At 41.6% G+C, this 21779-nt stretch overlaps 1 pseudogene; it reads right to left on the reverse strand.

Annotated features, from left to right (window-relative positions):
- Positions 1-257: 257 nt before the first annotated feature.
- The window catches only part of LOC149211244 (E3 ubiquitin-protein ligase RGLG1 pseudogene), a 33173-nt pseudogene continuing 11651 nt past the window's right edge, over positions 258-21779 (reverse strand).

Consider the following 21779-nt stretch of genomic DNA (forward strand, 5'->3'; position numbering starts at 1 on the left):
AATATTAACTTCCTCTATGGTGGAAGGTTTTGCAGTGTTTTCTTTAGCATCACTTACCGAATTTGAAGCACAATGGAATAATGGCCATGACAACCAAATTATTGTGATGAATATGATCAAAACGTTTTGCGATAACAATTTTCACACCTCGCAACATTCGACCCTTTGCAGCCCAATCTCGAGAACTTCCGCTACCATATTTAGCTCCAAGAAGAACAATTTTACCATGCCCTACACTTTTGTACCTTATCGCTGTATCAAACATAGATAACTTCTCCCCTGTGGGGATATGTATGGTTTTTGGTTGCATCATGTTGAATTACTGATAGTGGAGGAGGAAATGGAAGTACTTCTAGGGCCTTTCCTGCATAGCAACTCAAAAGATTAAGCTTTTGCGTGGCTTTGTATTGAAATGGAATCTGCATTAGTGCTGCTAGTGCAAATGAGGTTTCTTTCTCGAAAGGAGACATATTTTTGGTAATGATATTTGTAAAGTTCACGACCTAAAAATTATCAAATGCTCATTTAGGGATATTATCATCAAATTGTTGCATTGCATCCCACGGTCCATCTCCAACTCCAACTAACTCCAACTAACGCATTAGATAAAGGAAGCTGACTTCCCGTAACTATAGCATCTATTGTTTTATGTTCTTATCGACTTAAATGTCCAACATTTGTATTACTACTCGTCACCTATCCATCGGCGATGATCACAAGCATGTGATATTGTCCACTACTCTTTTCCATAATTCCCAGGGCCACTTGATTAGTTTGAACAAAAGATGTTGGTCCAGCTAGTCTCATATATGGCACAATGTCCTTGTAACGAGCAAGTGCATCTTCAAATCCATAGTAGGGTCGATGGTGTGGAAAGAAGTCGAATACATAATGATCATGTGTAGATGCATCACCAAAGTTGCAGCGGGGGATCGTATTATCTTCATAAAATGGAGACAGGGTTCGTCCAATGACAGAAATTGTTTGCTCATATGGATTTGGTATGTTTCCAATTTCAAGTAAAATCATCCTATTAAAAAGTGTTTCCCACTCCACTCATTTCTCTTCGTGAAGTCAATTCCCAAAATAAAATTGGATGACACAAGCCCACATTCTCTCAAGGTCGTTATTACCTTGTCACGTTTTTCGTTTTTCGTATTAATCTGTTATATTCAAAAATTTCTTCATGCCCTTATTAGTAGGATCCTCTACTCTTGATGTTGATGGTTGACTGTATTCATGCCCATACTCAGAGCCCTTTGACTCCTTATTACTCATTTTCAAAAGATTCAGGATGGCACCAAATTAATCGATTTAGCTAGCAAACCTTTCGACCAAGTTGCGACTATCGTTGTTCTCTAGGTTTGTCTTCTGCGAAGAGCATCCCATATTGCTACGAATCCCAAGAATCTATTTCCTTGCGAAATTGATGCAAGATCAGACTGTGGAACAATTCTTAGAATAGTAATTTCCTGTAAGCAGATTAGGAGTGTGAGCGTCCTTATTAGTGCCTTCTTTTCCAGTGCTTTCATAAACAAATTAACCTGTTTGTCCATTAAAATTGGGCTTCAAGGGTCATGATATGAACTATACTACTTGCCTCTGGCTACCACCAACGTATTCAAGGATCACTTCACTATGATTCATATCGAAACCGTTTAGCATAGTTAAATAACCAGGCTCTGTTCACACGTTATGTTAAATGTTTTGTGTGCTAATCCTGTTTGAATATGGATTATCTTGAAACATTTTTATTAGATAGGCATGGACACGTGTTCCCTTTTGAAGATCGTAGGTGGTTTTCATCCCTGAGGAATTCTAATAGTTGCAACACTAGGTGAATACCTTGTGCTGCATGGCAAGAAATAGGAGTAAGGCGGCGGTGGAAAAATTAGTCCCAAAAAAATGTGGTATACTAGCATTGTTATCACAAAATTGGGAAATATGCCTACTGTCAAAGGCTCCGCTGCTACAGCAGGTAATGCAACTGATCCAACAGTGTTGGAACGAAGATTGTTCATGACAACGCTAAGTCTATTATGATAGCGCAGTGATCCTTGCGATCATTGATCCTCTCTGTCACATAACCTTTGAATCCTCTTAAAGGAAGTGTCCTCCAGCTTCCGACATGTGATGGCTTCCTTCCTCCTCACGCTACATGGCTTCATTAAGTACTTGCATTTCAACCAACAACATTGGAATTTGTTGGCTTGTTCTCATATTCATGTCTTCATAGGAGTATCTAATTTCAAGATAAAGTGGTTCATATTCATTCATACCCATAATTTTAAAACCCTTCAAATAGATATGGATTGTTCATGGGAGTATTCAATCTATTAACAAAAGAAAATGCAGTGAACTAATAAACCAATGCATTGGACATAGAGTTGCCGCGCACTCATAAATCACCATAGTGAATGTCAATAAAATTATGAGGCCAACATGGTTTTCCCATTTATACTTTGGTTATGATGGATCCAAATAGTCCCTTTCATGTTATCCCACGCCAGCGCAAGAAAGTGGAGAAGTTAGCGTTGTCACACCCATGCTAGGATTACAATGGCAAAATGGGTCACAAGAAAAGGCAGTTTATTTGCGTCGTTATCTGAGGATGGTTGAAGAATGGGTTAGAAATTAAATAATAGAGTAATGAAACATATAAATTATTGCGGAAACAAAAATGTAAAAAATTATAAAACAATAGAGACATAGATATATATGGTTCATCAAATATGGACTACATCTATGGAGAAATAACAAGTTCTTTTTCTTATATTATCCAACAAACTAAGCCGATACAACTTACAATAAATCCATTGTAACTTCCTCTTCGCTCTCACACAATCTCTTCTATTTTATTCACACAGAATAATAATTCACACGGCTGCAATACAATTCCCTCATATAAAGCAAGGGTTTCATTCTAGGGAAAAAACCATAAATTAACATAACTTCTATTCTCAGATCTTTTGCTTAATGAATGACTCAAATTGACTATGAAATTACAATATTTCACAATGCAAACCTTCAGTCCGCACTAGTGGGGGCCAAGCCCATCCAAATCCCCGGTCAAAAACCAAGATCCAAACACAACTCAAATAAAGACTTTTGAAGCAAGAAAATAATCAAGCTCCATACCCAACATGATATCTACTGTTAAAATTTCCACCACTAGCATTGTGCATCTTATTCTTGATATGTTAACGTACTCTACTTATAACGTGCGTTTGAAATCCGTAGGAACTGCTTGTGGGTAGGGCTTCTCAAAGCCTTGGCTATGTGCTTCGAATTAGGCACTAATTGGAGAAGGCCCTAGTTAGAGAGGTCTTCCATCCTTTAATATAATTTTGCATGCGAGTGGCATGTGGTATTGCATAATAAAGGACATTTGGCTTATCAGAAGGATTCCTTTTATAATGTTCCTCAACCATGCTTTCAAATTGGACGAAAGGCATAACAAAGTGCAACATTGAAATACTTCACTAATCATTGGAAAATTTGTTGTTATGTCATTAATGATGAAAACATATGGCTTCCATTTGGGATCCTTCAAGTCGACTTTATCAAAAATGGTTTCCATTTATCCGTGAACTTATTGTTTCAACAATGTATATAATGGATACTTCAGTTAGCTGTTATATCACTGTTATGAACCAAACAAATTGTCTACTATAATTGCCTTTGTTTTTGAATCCATAGGATAAATGGTTCACGCTCTGAACCCATGTTTCTATGCTTAATGGATGATTTGTGTCCAACTCATACAAAGATTATGGAACAACCTTTTCCTTATTGCGGAAATCATTCTGAATAGGAAGATCTTCGTAGTTTTTAGGAAAACCACGAATTTCCACTACTTTAATAGGATTTTGCATTATGTTTTCCATAAAGAAACCAACATGCAACAATTTAATGATGTGTTAATGAAACTCATATGAAATTTGAGCATCATACATGGCTCGATTTCAACAAATATCCCTATCAAGTTATCCATGACAACGTAAATCTATCTTGTCAACATGATTGTGTCGGTTACATATCATGTTGGCTTGATGGGGCCTAACCTAGGTTCAGTGTTAATTAGCCAAACAAATCCATACACTACTGGCCCTTTCGGCATCAGCCTGTGGAATGTGGACCAAAGTCTCACTCGAAGTTGTATGAGGGGATGCTGGAACCAAGTTTCCGCACCCTAAGATGGTTGTGATGTCGTTTGATTCCCTCTATCCCTTCCTTCACGCAAGTTGCTTCGCTCTAGAGCTTGCAAGACTAGCCCTCTATTCCAGCCTTCAATAACTTTGCGAAAGGGTATGATCAACCTTCGCGCAGCCCTAACCTACTGCTCAGATACTTTTGCATTGTTATGGCAACGTGTCGTGCAGATTCCACAATTAATCTAAGTGACTTGCTTATCTTATCAAATAATTTTAGTTAACACCACAAAATAGATAATCGTAATTGCATTCAATTATTCAACGTAATTGCATTCATTCGCACATCACATAAGCATAATAAAGGAAATTCATACATAACATATAAAGATGCATTAATAGAACAAAGATATAGGAATTGCTGAATATTTCTCTTCATTGATATCTTTCAAGTGTGTACAATCTCTGTCCACCTTGTGCACACAGCTGCAAGGGTCCGCGCACTTAGCTGTTGACTTCTACCCTAGGCCTCTGCACACTCAGCTGCAGAGCCTTTACCTATGCTACAGCCCAAGACTTAAACTTCTTACTTCAGAGCTACAACTCTCTTACATGATCGATCATTTTATGTCTTTTTTAAAACTACTTAGAGCTTAGCTCTTTTTATACAATCTCATGGTTTGCGGACCATGGGTAGATCTCTTACAACTGACTTTACTTTACAAAACTAAGGGTGGACTACCCTTTATGACACATAACACATTTGCACTCTACGACCATAAAATGCAGAGACTTTACCATTTTATTACAAAATTGAACTCAAACATGGGATTTTAGCCCCAAAACTGCCCGTGGGGGATCTCGCTCCCAACAAGCCCCCAACACAAACATCATGACCTGCCCTCGAGTCACTCGGTAAGCGGAAAAATATTTATGCGAAGCCCATCTAGCTCAACCCGTATGACCGCGACCTTGGCCGTGCATTGAGCTACTGCTTGCTTCACATCTTCCACTGTCTTCTTGGTCACTACTCCTGTGCTGTCAGCCTGAAGCTTTTGTTGTGTCGCTTGTAGAGTCGCAAGCTTGCCTTTAATATTTCCTGTGACTGCGTAAGCTTCCTCCAACCAGGGCTTTAGTCATGCCTTCAGCACTTCTTTCTTATGCAGTGCTGTGTTTACCTGCTCCTTCAGCTACTTGGCCTCCTGTAGCTTGGCTAGCCTCTGTGTCAACACGCCGGTTTGCATTGTGCCCTTAAATTCATTGTAGCACTATTGTAGCTCACGCGCTTCCATCTCTAGCCTCGGTACATTTGGGTCCTCTTGCAAACTTGTCAGGACCTCAAATGATTGCTTGAACAACTGTGTGCAGTCTCCTACTGCACTTTCCACCACTGTGACTGCCTCTGTGACAACAGTCGCTCACTGTTCCTTTACTTCTGGCGGTGTTGAAAGCTAGGCCCTCAACTATAGCTCTATAATCTGTAGGTTCAACTCCAACTGAACCCGTGTCATCTTAATCCGAGTGTCGCGCACCCTTGTGGTCAATTTGTGGATGCAAACCTTTACGGGCTCCTCCTTCGGAATGACCAACTCTAGGACCATTCTGCATGCCTCCTCAATGACCTCCATAATTGTCTTGCTTTGGTTGGTCGCTTCGGTCTCAGCGGCGATGGCAACATTTCTCTGTAGGGCCATCTATTCATTGTTTATCCATTGTTCGCTGATCACCTAGGGGGCGTGGTGCTCTTGGGCCCTTAGTTCTACAATTATTCCATCTTGCAAAAGGTGGAGTGCTTTGCGCGGATACACTGCCAGGTTCAGCCCAACTCCCTTTAAGGCGCTAACAGTGGGCCTACCAGCCTCATTTTCCGTGGTTAGTGCTCCATTCGGCAGCACTATTGCATTGGAAGCCTTCGTGCGTAGCATATCAGCAGCCTCTGAAGTGTCGATAGCTAAGTTGGTAGACACCGTATCAGCCTGCGATGCGCGGGTCTGCAACTCCTGCAACCCAGTCTGGATGGCCCCTAGGATGATCTGTTGTTGTTGTTCAAATTACTGCAGGGCCTCTGCGGTGACATCTCTGACAGTGTCATCGATCTCATGTAAGTCGTCCTCTGTCAATGTGATAGGGTCCAGCGAGGTCTTGGTTGCCTTGGATTTCTTTCTGGACCCTCCCTTTTCCAACTCTCTGAGTCGCTTAATGCAGGTGGACATCTCCTAAGGGTCTACGTTGTGTTGTTCTGTGTCTTCCTCTTCAGTCTCAGGTGAAGGTGATCGAGCGCCTTTGTCAAAGCCTCGCTCTGTGCCACCTGTCCATTTTCCTGCCTCCTTTCCTGCCTGCTCTACTTGGGCCTTTTTGGTGGCCTCCTTTTTCCTCTTCTCAACCAGCTGCACCATCTTCAGCTTGGCCTCCTCCTTCTTCTTCTATGTAGTGGAATTGCTTCCACCCACCACCAAGTTTGTGGTAGTGCGCCACTCCGCTGGCCATTGATCAAGCACCGCATCAATGGCATCATCTGTGGCCAGATACAACAAGTCGTACTACTTCTGCATAAGGTCCTTCCACGCCCTGATGGAGACTCGATGGAAATCAGCTTTAAACTCGGTGTAGCCCTGTAGGTTGGCGTACACCCTGGGCAACAATCGTGGCTTACGATTGATGGCCATCCTCATATTCATTTCCATCAATATCTAGAAGATCTTGCTGCCCCAAACTCGTTGCACGTCCTTGGTCACCCACAACAAAGCATACTTCACTGCTTCAGGGAGGTCTGCGCGACAGAAGGGAACTAGCTATCCTCTAGTAGCTCCCATGCTACTAGCATAATCGACAATATGAGCCATGCGTAGTGGAACGCCTTGCTGAGCTCTTGTGCTTCGCGACAGTTCGCTAGGAACTCTCCACGAAGGTAGTCTAACCAGTTAAACTAGACTCCTTCCTTGCACTACTGTGCGAGCGTGACGATAAGCGCTGGCACCTCATCGACGCGACACTTCCGCAACACCTTCCCTGCAAGGATCTGCGTTGCTACCTTCACAGCGGGGGGGAAGATGCTTGAGATAGCATACCCGCGTGGCTTCTTCACCAGCTTAAATTTCTCCTCCATTGACTCTGCGAGCACCTACTCGCCACCTTTGTCGCCAAAGATCATCGTTGGATTCTCACCTATATATGGCAGGCGCGTTATTCAGTGAATTAACCTGTCTATGATGGGTATCATCTCCTCCAGCCACAGACACCCATCATGCACCAAGAACAACAGCTGCTTGATGACGAAAACCATTATCAGGGTGTGGTTAGAGTGCGACACCCATAGTAGGTTAAGAAACCCTACCTTTTCCACTTCGTTGAGTCACCTCCACGGCTCCAATGTTGTCATTCCCGTATTTGTATCTATGATGCGGTGCATCAGCTTCTCAGTCGCTAGGTGTGGGAAATTTTTGTAGTCCGCCAAGTGCCAGTCTTCTAGCTTCAGTATCGACACTCGTGCCAGGTGCAGACTGTCGAAGAAAATTTCATTCGACAACAGAGGTGTTTGTAGGGGAGTCTTAATCTCATCAATGTCCTTTGGGACCTTGGATTTAGGCTTGCGCGGAGGGACATACTCCAACAACTGTATAATAGGGTCGACACCCTGGGCTTCAACCTCCTCTACTTCCATTCCCACTTCGTCATCGTCCATCGGGATGTCTTCGATATCTTCCTCCTCGGCTTCTAGGTTTATAGCCTTGCCTTTCTCTTGTGCAGTGGGCTTCAGTGGGTTTCGCCTTGGCGAGACGTGCACCGATATGGTAGGTTGTTTTCCCTTCTTGTCCTACACGGTTTCCTTGGTTGGGGTTGGATTTGGTCTCGGCGTTCTCAGGGATTTAGGGACCTCTGGTAATACTTCGGCTACTTCCGGAGTGGCTACTTCGGGGGCAGCTACTTCTACCTGTTTTTCCATTTCGTGTGCTAGCTCTTCTACTAATTGCTTTGTATTGATAACTTCTAGGGGTGCTGACATAACACTCTCTATCAGTGCTCGGGATGTCTCAGGCAAGTTCACAAATGTACGAGTCTATTTGAGAGCCTCGAAGAACTCTGGGTCCATAGGTGTCTGAGAGCTCAACAAGTGAATACTCAAAATGCCAAGTGTTTCTTGCTGGACAACCATTTGTAATTTATAGGGCATTTTGAATTCAAATCCAACCATTCCCCCCAAAATCGGTTCATTAATGCCAGATTGGCGGCAAATTTTCAAGGATCTAAGCCATAAATTTCGTCTTAAATGTTGGTCGCCCACTCCATTTAGCCTCACTTCTATCGTCTTTTCATGAACAGTGATTGTAACGGTCACTTTCTAGCCAACCTGTGCAATTTTTCCCTGGGTAGTGTAGCTCCCTTCGCGCTGCTGCGGACCCAGTGACACTTCCTTGCTTCACACCATCTTCCAATCGCGTAGCTCCCTAACCCGACTAGTGTAGTTATAGTCCCACACCTCCTTTCAGCTGCCTAAAGCGCTAAGACTGTGCTACCTTCATTTAGTCACATGGTCGAACTGTCGTTGTATGGCTCCAAGCGACTGCCATTCACCTTTCTGAGGAAGGGTTCTCCATTCAATTTGACCAGTTGTACCACTCCTCCATCAGTAGTATCCTTAATAACATAAGGCCCTAACTAGTGCATCTTGAATTTCCCTGGGAATTTTTCAAACTTACTATCATATAACAGAACCAGGTCATCTACTTTAAATATGTGCAGCTTAATATGTCGATCATGATATGCCTTCTCACACTGCTTTTGGACCTGTTGGTGAAATCCAGCTAAACATCTTTCTTCCTTCCACTCATCTAGCTATGCAAGCCTCTCCTCTAGGGCTCCGTGATCTTTCATACCTATGAGTGCTGCTATGCGCAGGCTAGGCACAATAAATTCCATAGGCATCACCACTTCAACACCATAGACAAGCCTAAAATGGGTTTGTCTAGTCAACTTCTTGCATGTCGTTCGATAAGCCCGCAGTACTGAAGGTATGCATAGGTCCCAATCACTTCGCTGAGCATTACAAACCTTGGTCAATGCGTTTTTGAGCACTTTGTTGAACGCTTCCACCATCTCATTAGCCTACGAGTGATAAGTGTGCTGTTCTGGTGGTATACCTGAAATTCCTCTGTTAGCACGCTAATCGTCTCATTCATGAAGTGCGTAGTGCGATCACTCATCAAGATCTTTAGACAACCAAATCACATCAGTACATGCTCAAAGAGGAACTTTGTAGTGGCTGCGCCTGTGCAATCCTTCACCGGCTGCGCCTCTACCCTACGAGTTAAATATTCCATCGCGGTGATAATATACCTTGCCCCTGTCTTTCCCTGGGGCTGAATGGGTCCTATAAAATCTATCGCCCATTTCTCAAAGGGTTTCAAATTCATATGTGGATTCAAATGCATCTCATCCCTCTGTGATGGCCTGCCAGTTCTTTGACATACATTGCATGCCTCGCAATATGCTTTTGAGTCCTGATGAAGGGTTGGCTACCACAACCCTGCGCATAGAATCTTTTGCTTGGTTGCTCTTCCTACATAATGTCCTCCCGCGATTCCCCCATGAGCGTCTGCAAGGATGCTTCTTCTTTCAAAGTCAGGTACATACTGTCGCAATATCTCATTAGTCCCGATCTTGTACAGATGCCCAGCAATGACAGAGAAATTTGTCGCACGCACCACTAATTCCCTCTTTTGCTGGACAATGTATCCTTCTGGAGTAGTCCCTGCCATTAGGAAATGTATTATATCCTCAAAACTACCATCCAGGACGCACACTGCAAATAGCTACGCGTCAAGCAACCCTTCTTCCAAGTTAGCAGGTTCCTACCCTGTTTCGATGTGCAACAGATGGTCTGGTCCCACGTTCAGTCGTCCAGGGTTCACAACAACTTCAAAATCATACTCCTGGAACAATAAGAGCCACCTACAGATTCTCCTCCCCAACACAGGCTTATTGACCAGGTAATTCAATGTGGAGTGATCCATATACATCTTAAAATGGCCTCCCAACAAGTAGTGCCTATACTTCTGGAACACACACACCATAGCTAGCCCTTTGCACTCAATGGTAGAATAGTTCTTCTCCGCTTTGGTGATCTTTGGCTTGCGAATGTGATAGGATGGTCCAAGCCTTCTCTACCAGCCTATGTCAATACTGCTCCCAGCACTATACATGACACATCGACATGCACATGAAACTCTTTCTTCCAGTTCGGGAAGACTAGAATCAGTGCGGTGACCATATTTTCTTTCAATATTTCCAAGATTTTCTTACAGTCATCATTGCAATAGAATGTGAAATCCTTCTTCAACAATTTCTCCATAGGTGTGGTGATCTGGGCATAGTCTTTGATAAACTTTCTGTAATATCTCGTATGTGCCAGGGTAGCACGCAGCTGTTTCACACTCCTCGGCACTTCCAAGTTCAGTATCACCGTGATCTTTGTGGGGTCTACCATCAGTCCCTATCTGCAAACCACATGCCCCAACAAGTTCCGAAAAGGAACAAAAAACAGACACTTCTTGATATTGATCGCAATCTGGTATCTTCGACAGGTATCTAGCATCAGGCGCAATCTTGCTACATGGTGTTTAACTAGGCTAAACATGGTCTAGTCATCAAAATATACTTCAAGGAACTTATGAATAAATTCTTGAACACAGCCACAACTACATGTGAGAAGATCGCAGGCACATTCTTCAATCCAAACGGCATTACATTGTACTGAAAACAATCCCACTCGGTCGCGAAGGTTGTCTTGCTCCTGTCCTCCAGTGCAATTTTGATTTGCTGGTATCCCGAGAACCCATCAGTGAAGGAATATGCTTCATGCCCACCTACATTGTGGAACACTTCATTAGTGAATGGAGTCAGGAAAGGATCATGCATGCAAGCATCATTCAGCTTTCTGAGATCCACGCATATCCTTATTTCATCCTTCTGCTTTTTTTCCTATACTACCATTGGGCTTACCTAGTCAGATCTTTCAACAGGCTCGATGATACTTGCCGCAAGAATTTTGTCTAGCTCTAAGTGAGCCTTCTCCTTATATTTCATATTGCGATGGTAAGGCCTTTGCTTAATCGGCTTCACATCAGGTTTCAACGTGATCTTCATCATACCTAGGTCCCCGATTATCGCCTTAAGATGTGTGAACTTAGTGGGGATAATTCCTGGCATTCGCGGAGCAACTCAGTGACCTTATCCACCACTGCATCATCCCAGTAGTCTCTGATCTTCGCGAATTTGGGTTTTGCCTCCATACCAATGTTTACTTGTTTAGTTTTCAACGACGCGGTTATATCAGGGTTCTCAATCTGTGGTCCCTTAACCTCGCGGTGGCCTTCTGTTTCCAGAATATTAATCCTCCATGGATCCTCATCTTCTTCTTCAGTGGTCACATTATAGCATTCTCGTGCGCAACTCAGCTGAATAACCCATTCAGGATGAATCAAGTCTAAAGGATCCTGCAGTATCCTAAAGATTGTTGCTTTCACCTCTTGTAGCGCTTCATCAATACTATCAAACCTGTCCTCAAAACTGAATGTCATCATGAACCCTTCGCGCAGGATATCCCATTCGCCTATCCCATGGCGGAGCTCTATTTCTACATACTAATTCATCGGGACAACATCCAGGGTATGACAGAACAAGTGCACCCATTTAGGTTAGGGCTTTTCTCCATAAGCTTGGGCCCATTTGGCCAAATGCGCGCGCGGATCATCCTACCTGTCAAACTTGTCTGCCATTCGCATCTTCGGCTTCCCGAAGTGAGTTCTCATCATTCTCCTACATTCATGCCAATCATCAAAGCTTCCCTTATTCGTATCCCACAACCTTGTGGGCGTAACATGCAGTGCCCAATCCAATGCCTGGAAGCGCTGCTTTTCTGGTACCTCCCTTTCAAATGCATCCAAAAAGATATCTACCTTATTCAGGACATCGTAAGTAGGCAGATTTCTTACCTCTGACGACACACAATGCAACGATTAGGTCATCATGTAGCAATTCAGCATAGTTACTTCATGTAACCGATTCTGCCAGTGTTCTTCATCGAAGTCTAAAGTGCAGGAACTCTCACGATCCCATGTAATCCATCCATCCACGGTGGGGTTCACCTAATCTTGGTCTTGCGCTGTTGTATTATAGATGTAGTCTAGATCATCATCACTCTCATAATCACAAACTGGTTCCATATAGCGCAATCCTTCAGCAGGATCAAGGGGTACTATTATGCACAATGATTTCTTCTCAAAGATCATCTTTTGCTTCGTCAGATTGATTACCCTATTCATATCAGTAACCCAGTCAATTCCTAGGAGCGCAAGATAGGGATTGTTGTCATCCACTATCTTTATTACTTCAAAATCATCTAGTGTGTTTGCACCTTCAATATCCACAGTTACCTGCTGCAGCTGCCCCATGCGAATGATCTTTTGCTGATTTTCCATCCTTAGATGAATCAGAGACCATTGCAACGCGGACCTCCCAATTCATTCAAGTCTGCTTCGGTAGGACGTTCGCGTCTGACCCCAGGTCCAAAATAACCTGATCCATTTCATACTCTACTATCTGCGTGGTCAGTCTCATCTCGTCCTATTCTTGTTTTATGCCTTCCAATCTTTCGTACTATGCACGGCTCACCTAGCGTGGTTCCAACGCATCTATTGATGAGCTCTTGTAACCCTTTCACAGCCTTACTATCACGCAGTAACTTCATACAGGTCTCCAAGAAAGTTTTGAGCATAGAGGGGTCCATCTCCTGCTCAGCCTTATCCGTTCTTCTTGAGGTAGAGAACTTAGCGAAGCTCTTCTTGGCTTCCATGAAGGTTTCACATGCATGCTCCAAATCGAACTCAGCCCCCTTTGCTGGAGCGTTGCGAACCCATGTACTGTCTTTTGGCTGCTTCCCCTTATCATATCCTATCACGATCCCACTTCTGAGCAATGTATTTACTTTTGGATCGTCTTCGCATGGCTCAGATCTCATCATTTGCAAGTTCTGAGTTGGCGGAGGTGGTAACACCCCTTTGTCACGTATCCTAGCTATTAGCATAGGACGGTATTCTATTTTATGATCAAATAGTGTGCAATACTTGCACGACAGATGTGTTGGGTTAGCGCAATCATGGGCATAGTGTCCTGGTCCTTCACAATTGTAGCAAATCCACTCTCCTCGACCTTTACCAGGTCCTCCTCTGCCTCGGCCTCTTCCACGCCCCTGAAATCCTGTCTGCGCCATCCTTGCGCTCTAGTTAGGGGGCCCTGTTTCTGTATGAACCCTATAGGTGGGAGTTTTATCCATCATTAATTCATAACTCTTGCAAATACGCTCATCATGCCCTATCGACCTACAAAAGTTGTAGAACAATCGTTGCGGTGCTTGTACAAACTTCTGTATCAAATGACAGTTATCCATGGCATGTTTTACTGCAACCTGACAAATAGTGCACCATAATGCAGGCCCCATGCTTGGTCCTGCTTAAGCTTCTGGCCTTAAAGGCATTGGTCCCCCCCCCTACAATATAGTTCACAAAAACCGGGCAATGGTCCTTGTCGTATCCCTGACTCTTGCATTTCAAGCACCATACCTCCTCGCGCACCTCTGGTCGGACCGTCCTGTCCTGCTTCATACTTTGCATCTTAAGGCACAGGTTCTTTAGCTGTGCATGGATCTGATGAAACCCCAGGTTTAAATCTTGCATCAAGGTTTCATGTAGCCTCATAGCAATCTCCAAGGCCTCTGCTAGAGTTTTTATCTTCTGCTATCAAATTCATGTTGGCTTCACGTATTGTAAACTTCAACCTATGATCTAGTTCCCAAGGAGTCTCGCCTAGTTTCATCGTGATTTGTTTGAATCCCACAATCGACTACGCCTCATATTTAGGCCTATTGAATTATCTATTCAATGTTGCCTGGATTTCTGCCACTCTAGCATTTGGGTTATCATTAGAGTATTTAATATACTAGGTTAGCACGCGATCTTGTAGAGCACTAAGCAGTGTCTCCTTCTTTATATGATCATCTGTAACACCTTGAGCTTCCCATACAACCCTCACAACGAACCGGAATTAGTCTGAGTCCTCATTTCCCAAGCCTTTGAACAAAGGTAGCCTCACTGTATTTGCCATACTGAAATGTAGTGGAGGTGGAGGTGGTACAGGTGAAGTTGGAGGTGATGGTGGTGAAGTCGGAGGTGGTGTGGCTGGAGGTGGCATTCGCAGGAATCCTTGTCTTATTAACTGAATAGCACTTCATGGAGAAACCTTCGTTATCCCTTCTTCATCACCTTGTACAGGTGAAATCAATGGACTGTACTCCGGACCCTTTTTCCTTCGTTCTTATAAGATTTTCCGCTTTGCGTAGTTCCGAACATCAAGGTAGTTGCATAACCATTTTTCACACAATATCATTTTAATCCGGGTATTCAAATATTTTACGTACTTACCTCGCGGTACTTTGAAAAAATGTCGCTCCATCTCACTGTAGCTGACTGAGGTGTCGACCGTGCATTCAGTCACAAATCGTCCTATGACGCGATCAAGCCAATGATCGACAATATGGGTGATCTTGTCCTCGGATGCTTCCAATTTCTGTATTAGGTTTGGAGTCCACACAATAGGACTGTCAGTTTTACACCTTCCTTAGCTATCTGCTAGCTTTATGATCCACTCGTATAGCTCAATTGGGAAGGAGTAGAAAAAGATCTCGTGGATCTATGTATACAAGTATCTATCCAACCACTGTACTTTCATTAGTCATGGGTTTCTCTTCTCCTGTGCCGCGAATTTGTGGATCTTTCTATCCAACCAGTCTCCAATGTCCTTCTTAGTTGGATTCCAGTGATACGACATCACACATCTCTTATGTAGATTTTGGTCCTCGCAACGGAACCATTTGTTGGCTTGATGGGGCCTGACCCAAGTTCAATGTTAATTAGCCAAACACATCCCTACACTACTAGCCCTTTCGGCATCAATTCGCGGAGCGTGGACCGAAGTCTCACCCAAAGTAGTATGGGGGGATGCTAGAACTAAGTTTTCGCACCCTGAGATGGTTGTGATGTCGTTTGATTCCCTCTATCCCTGCCTTCATGTAGGTTGCTTCGCTTTAGAGCTTGCAAGACTATCCCTCTATTCCAGCCTTCAATACCTCCACGAAAGGGTATGATCAACTTTTGTGCAACCCTAACCTGTTGCTAAGGTAATTTTGCACTACTATGGTAGCGTTTCGTGTAGATTCCCCAATTAATATAAGTGACTTGCTTATCTTATCAAATAATCATAGTTAACACCGCGTAAACAGATAATCGTAATTGCATTCAATTATTCAATGTAATTGCATTCATTCGTGCATCACATAAGCATAATAAAGGAAATTCAAACATAACATATCAAGACGCATTAATAGAACAAAGACACAGGAATTGTCAAATATTTCTCTTTATTGATATCTTTCAAGTGTCTGCAAACTCCGTCCACCCTACGCACACAACTGCAGGGTTCCGCGCACTCAGCTGCAGACTTCTACCCTAGGCCTTTGCGCACTTAGCTGCAGAGCCTCTACTTATGCTACGACCCAAGACTTAGACTTCTTACTTCAGAGCTACAACTCTCTTACATGATCGATCATTCTGTCTTTTTTAAAACTACTTAGAGCTTAGCTCTTTTATACAATCCCATGGTCTGCGGACCATGGGTAGATCTCTTACAGCCGACTTTACTTTACAAAACTAAGGGCGGACTACCCTTTATGAAACATAACATCTTCGTGCTCTGTGACCACAAAATGCGGAGACTTTACCATTTTATTACAAAATTGAACTCAAACATGGGATTTTAGCCCCAAAACTGCCCTTGGGGATCCCACTCCCAACATATCATAAGGGAAACAGATGGGAGAGCGTACAATAATTATAGATACCATTGACCAAGACTACTTCCTTTTCTAAATGTCGGCTTAAAAGTATTGGCACCAGCCTGAAAAAATTCACCATCCTGATAAACCTCTAGGCCATATTAACACCAATGTATTGTATATGCAAGATAACCATCAACCTTTGGTCTACTCAAATTTCCTGCATATGCAATTGGAGATGAAGATCCACTAAATGTTTACTAATCCAATTATGTCAAATTTTTGTTAGGGGAAACACCTAATAATGGTAGGCTTTGTGGTTCAACTACAACCTCGCCCAAAATCGTGGACATGTAAAGTCGTGAACAAGTATAAGGTGAACGTGTATTATATGTTCTCACTGTTTCCTAAATTAGAATGATTGCATTGAGATGATGTCCAATGATGAATAGCTTTTAAATTAGTTCAAGAACAAAATATGCACCTCAAAAGATAATGCATAAAATCCTGAGAGTCGACAAAACCTATCTTGACCATAGTTTATTTAACATCATGCATTCGGTGATGACTAAGTGTTTGTCTAGGTAACACAATAGAATCTTCTGTGAAAACTTGTAAAAGCAAGGGGGAACCATAATTTTAAGTATACAAGGTGAGAATTTTGGAAGTATTATAGTGTCTATAACAGGTGCCAAAAAACCGCATTCCTAAGAGAATACACCAAAGTTAAGCCTTGTACCTTATGTAATAATGATTTCTCAGTACCATAATTGTGATTTGAAACCAAACGCTCACATCTTGTTTCTAATTAAATACCATTCTACTATGAGAGCATAACTTTATAGGCTCACCCTGTGGCCTACTAAAGCTTCTATTAACTTCTCCATATCTTTTTCTACCTCTTGTTGATCCCACTAACATATAATCTTATAAAATTAACTACTAAAATTGTTAGATAGTGTAACACGATGCCAACTTGTGCACTCTACATGACATATAATAAATTGTGAAGGGTTTCGTGTGCTGCCACATCTCATTGGTGCGTGGGCTAGTGGGATGGTGACAACATGCCTTTTCACCTGCTATGTTACAATCACCCCATATGTGGAGTTTAAATCCTAATCGACTAAGTTTCAACACTCCTGTATGATGGGATAGTATGAGAAAGAATGTGAGGCCATGGAGATTAGGTTGGCTTCAGTTTTTCATCATTCATTGGCCAAATTGTTAGGCATTTTATTCCCTTTCCTATTAACATGAGTAGGGATGATCAATTGGATAGTAGTGAATTGACTAAGGATACTTTCGAGTTTCCAAATACAAGAAAACTTGTTGATAGGAATGCCACTAATAATTTTGACATTCATGTTAATAACTAGTTGCTAGTGCTCTTCTGCCATCAATTTGGTGTAGCACTAGGATTGAGCAATCGTCAGTCCTTCTTCTAATTCCTTCAAATAATCTACATCATTTCTATTGTGATCCATGGGCATTTAGTATATATATAAAGATGATTTCCTAATTTGATGAAAATGTATTATGGGGCTCTATCACTCTCAATTTTTTTACAGGCTCGATCTTGGACCCGTGGGTTCTCTAGCTGCACCTCTAATCCATGCATGCATGCAACTTCAATCCATCAAAACATCAACCCAGGATTCCGTTAATGCCTCTAAAATCGCTGCATCAAAATCGGGGAAAACCACCCAGTCCGAACCTTAGTGCAACTCCTTTTCCGTTTGGTGTGGTGGCTTCAACTGGATATAATGGGACCAGTTTCCTAGTGAGATATGAGTTGATGGGTGATTGGTTTGTAGTGTATAACAAAGGTGATAAGTGTTTTATCCTACGATGCAAAAAAAATATACAAAGATAACTAATCTAACCCGGGTATCTTATCAACAAGATGATTTTCGATTATTTATATTATACAAATAACCATAAAGATTACTTATTAATAAAATAGAAATATGCATTCATATGATGATGACTTTGTTTAAGTAGTTAAACAAAGTAATAATAAAACATTATCGCATTGATCATCATATATATATATATATATATATATATATATATATATATATATATATATATATATATATATCACTAACATATATATCCAAATGATAACAATTCTAAAACATTCAGAAATGACAAGCTAAAGAATTGCTTGAAACACACACACACACACATATATATCAATAATAGCAATTTTGGGGAATGTTCATTCACATAGACAAATAAGACAAAAACAATTATAATAGTATCGTATGCATTTGAATTATCCCAATGTAAACAACATTCATATTCTGATTTCCTATTTGAGAACACCTTCAAAAGATGCAAAAGTGCAAATCTTATAAAAGCTTCTTTGACAAAAATGCATAAATTTGGTCCTGATTTTGATAAAAAAATATTAGAAGTACAGCAGTGCAACTCCCAAGTCAAGTTTTAATACAAATTGAGGACCCTTTCTAAATACATGAAAGGGTCTTAATTACTAAAAATGAAAACAAACTATCAATAAAAATCGTAATGCGCTAGTCTAACTATAGACATATAAATCCTGGATTCATCATGAAAATAGCGGTGCTATAGCAGTTGAATGAATTCATTGTATCGGCTTCTTTTCCTGTGATTGCAGCTGACAGATTGCGAGCATTGGTTGGATTTCTAGAGGCTAACTCATCCTGGAGTGTAGCTGAGCTATATAGGTGGCGTCAGAGAGTTTGGAGATCATGCAGTGGATTGCACTCGAAAGACATTTCATAGCCATCTACTGGCTATGTGGCTTAACTAGGAAAAAACCAGAATGTTTCCCATGTCAAGCTTTGGATTCCACCAATCCATTTTTCCCTGTGCGCCAGCTCTTGTTTCCAATGATGTTCCAATGACTTTGCTTTTGGGAGTTTTCCTAGAGAGCAATCGGTGATCAAATTAGACATATGCAAACTGTTATTTATCAATTCGATTAGACCATCGTTGCAGTTATGCATCTAGAGGTTTCTCTTCCAGCTTTCATTAGCTGGGACTCCCATTCAGAAAACAGTATTTCCTTATGTGATTCTTGTATTCTTGGCAGGTTGGAAGCCATTCCTTCTGTGGAATCTTGCCAGGATAGAAAATTGGTTAACCTTTCATCTATCTTTTCCAATTCAAGCCTGGCATCCACTGCCTTCTCAACCAATGATGTAGAGATATTGCATAAGGGGTTGGCCAATGATATGTTGTGGAAAAGAATATCCAACTATTGGGACAAGGCTTTGGTTATTTCCAAGGCTTCTGCTCTGAATTCACCTACCTATGGATAACCCTTGTACCTCTCTATTTGTTCCTTCATTTGTGCAATTTGATCCTCCTTTGCCTTCTTTTCTTAATCACTTAACATCTGAAGCCTACTCAATTCCTGAGACAACTCCTGTTGTTTATGGAGAGTCTACTCATCAATCCTTTATTTTTCCAGTTTCAACTGCTCTTTTAATCCCTCATTTTGCTGCCTCTCCTCGCTTAACTATTGTTCAAGCTGATTTATCTTTTGTTTTTTCTCTGCCGATTGCACCTCAAGTTGGGTAATCGTCTGATCATTTTCGCTCATCAGATGGCTGACCTTTGAGGCTTTATCGATTGTCGTCGCTATGTAAGCTCCTGCATACTGAGATATCTTTTTTAAATCCTCTGAGGGATTGACTTCTGCTTTCCATACCACGTTCATCATTTCTGCCTAAGCAGTTAAAAGACGACTTTGATCAATTTTCCTCTTCTTCCTCCATCTTTTAACTACAGCCCTATGCTTTGGACTGTAGAAGACATCAAGAGGTGATATTTCTTTAGTTTGTAGTACAATATCCTCAGTAGCATTCTCGGGAATAATCTCTATGTCCTACTGAATTCTGGGTAGGCTGCTTGTTCCTTCAATCAAAACTGTAATAAATTCTGGCTTTTGCACTGTAGGCAATTTTGGTGTAGTTGGCTCTTGGGAAATATTCGGGTTATTGATGATTGAGTTGAACTACTCCCATTCCTTGATCAATTTAGGATCAATATTGATATTCGTATCAAGGGGCTCACTTTTTCCTTCCTGTGTCTGCTCCCTTTCTGGGGTCTTTTCCTTTTCAGGAATCTTTTCAATAATTTTATCTTCACAGTGGCCTTCTAATTGCACCATAGAGGTAGTATTTAACAAGTCCAGAGGTAGTGTCTCCAATCTTTGTGTCCTAAACTTGTAAAATTCCTCTAGTCCCTCCGCTCCCAATTTGATTTTTGCCAGTTGTTTTACTTGAGAAAATAACTCGGCTGAAGCAAACAAATCATCATAACTATCCTTCTCATGTTCTAACTTGGAAATTTTGGCCTCAGAAGTGGCATTGTAGACAACAGATTTAGGATCATACTGCCATTTTGGGATGATCGCTAACTTTAACATTTTTATTTTCTCAACTTCCTTCTCTACATGTTTGAAGTCATGCAATGTGAAAGCTTGACATCGGAGGGGGAATGAAGGCCACATATGCTTTCTAGACTCCTTTAGGTTCCTTGACATCCCTTCTACTGTTATCTGATATGCTAACTCTTTGGGAAGTAACTTATCAGGTATGTATAAGGGAAGGACATGTGGGTCAGTAGTGATGTCGAAAAGTCTGATGTAGGTGAAATTTTCTTCACCAAACCAACTACCAATTGCAGTTAGGTCGACATAGGCTTCCTCGGACAACCTAGGAGCGGGTTTATTGAATATGGCATAATACATGGGGAGGATGAAACCATGACAAATTCTATAAAGATGATTTTTGTAATGAGCTTTCCACAATTCCTTATGATAGATATGATTGGGGTTCAGGTCCTATGGAGTCCATTTCCATCCCAAAATGGGATACTCAAAATTGAAACAGATTGTGTCCAAAATATAGGCACTCATATAAAATGGGGGTATCACCTGGGTAGTCACAAATCTATTTTTCCTATAATCGAGTATTTGGTTGGCCATTTTATCAGACAAAATGGTCACCCAATCCATGATATAGGAATTAACTACAACCTCCATTAAAGGTACCATTTCTATAGAAAATTGGTAGAATCATGGACTTCAAAGAGTCTGCACATCATAACACCAGGATAACAGTGAGGAGATGCCAATGAGTTGACGGAGTACATACCTGATGATTCATGCTTGTGCTTGGTTGGAAAATGCCTCCATTGTCTGATAGGGTTCGATTCGATGGCATTTTCTTTAGCGAAAGCCTCCAAGAATGCTTTGTTATATCGCTTTTGCGGTTCAGGTAAATGGTACATTCTTTTGATATCTTCTGCTCTAAATAACCTGAACATTCTTACATTAGCTGTAAAGAAAGTTATGTCTATGATATTGATGCTTTCAATAACCCATCTGTCCAAGTCATTATAGGGTAAAACCTTGGTGCAGGTTGCTATTCTATGAAGAAAGGAGCTGGCCAAATCCTTAAGAGTATTCTCTTACTTGTCAATGGAATTGGCTATTGCCACTTCTTCAATCTCTTCGAGATCTTCCGCTTCCAGCAAATTGTATATACTCTCCCATGAAGCTTTGCCTAGACTGAGGTAGGTAGTATCCAATATCAAGACCTTCTTCATTGGTTCTTCTTTGACTACGACGGGGACCTTTGGTTTCTTGGACTTCTTCGTCATTTTCACTAGATTCATCAACTCATACTTGCTCTGTAGAAGAAACAAAATAACGTAACAAAGAAAAACCCGTTCAAAGCCAACGT

This window comes from Pinus tabuliformis, chromosome 1_2, assembly GCF_031772625.1.
Source record: "Pinus tabuliformis cultivar Carrire ecotype Pingquan chromosome 1_2, CPIR1, whole genome shotgun sequence".
In the NCBI taxonomy this organism is placed as follows: domain Eukaryota; kingdom Viridiplantae; phylum Streptophyta; class Pinopsida; order Pinales; family Pinaceae; genus Pinus; species Pinus tabuliformis.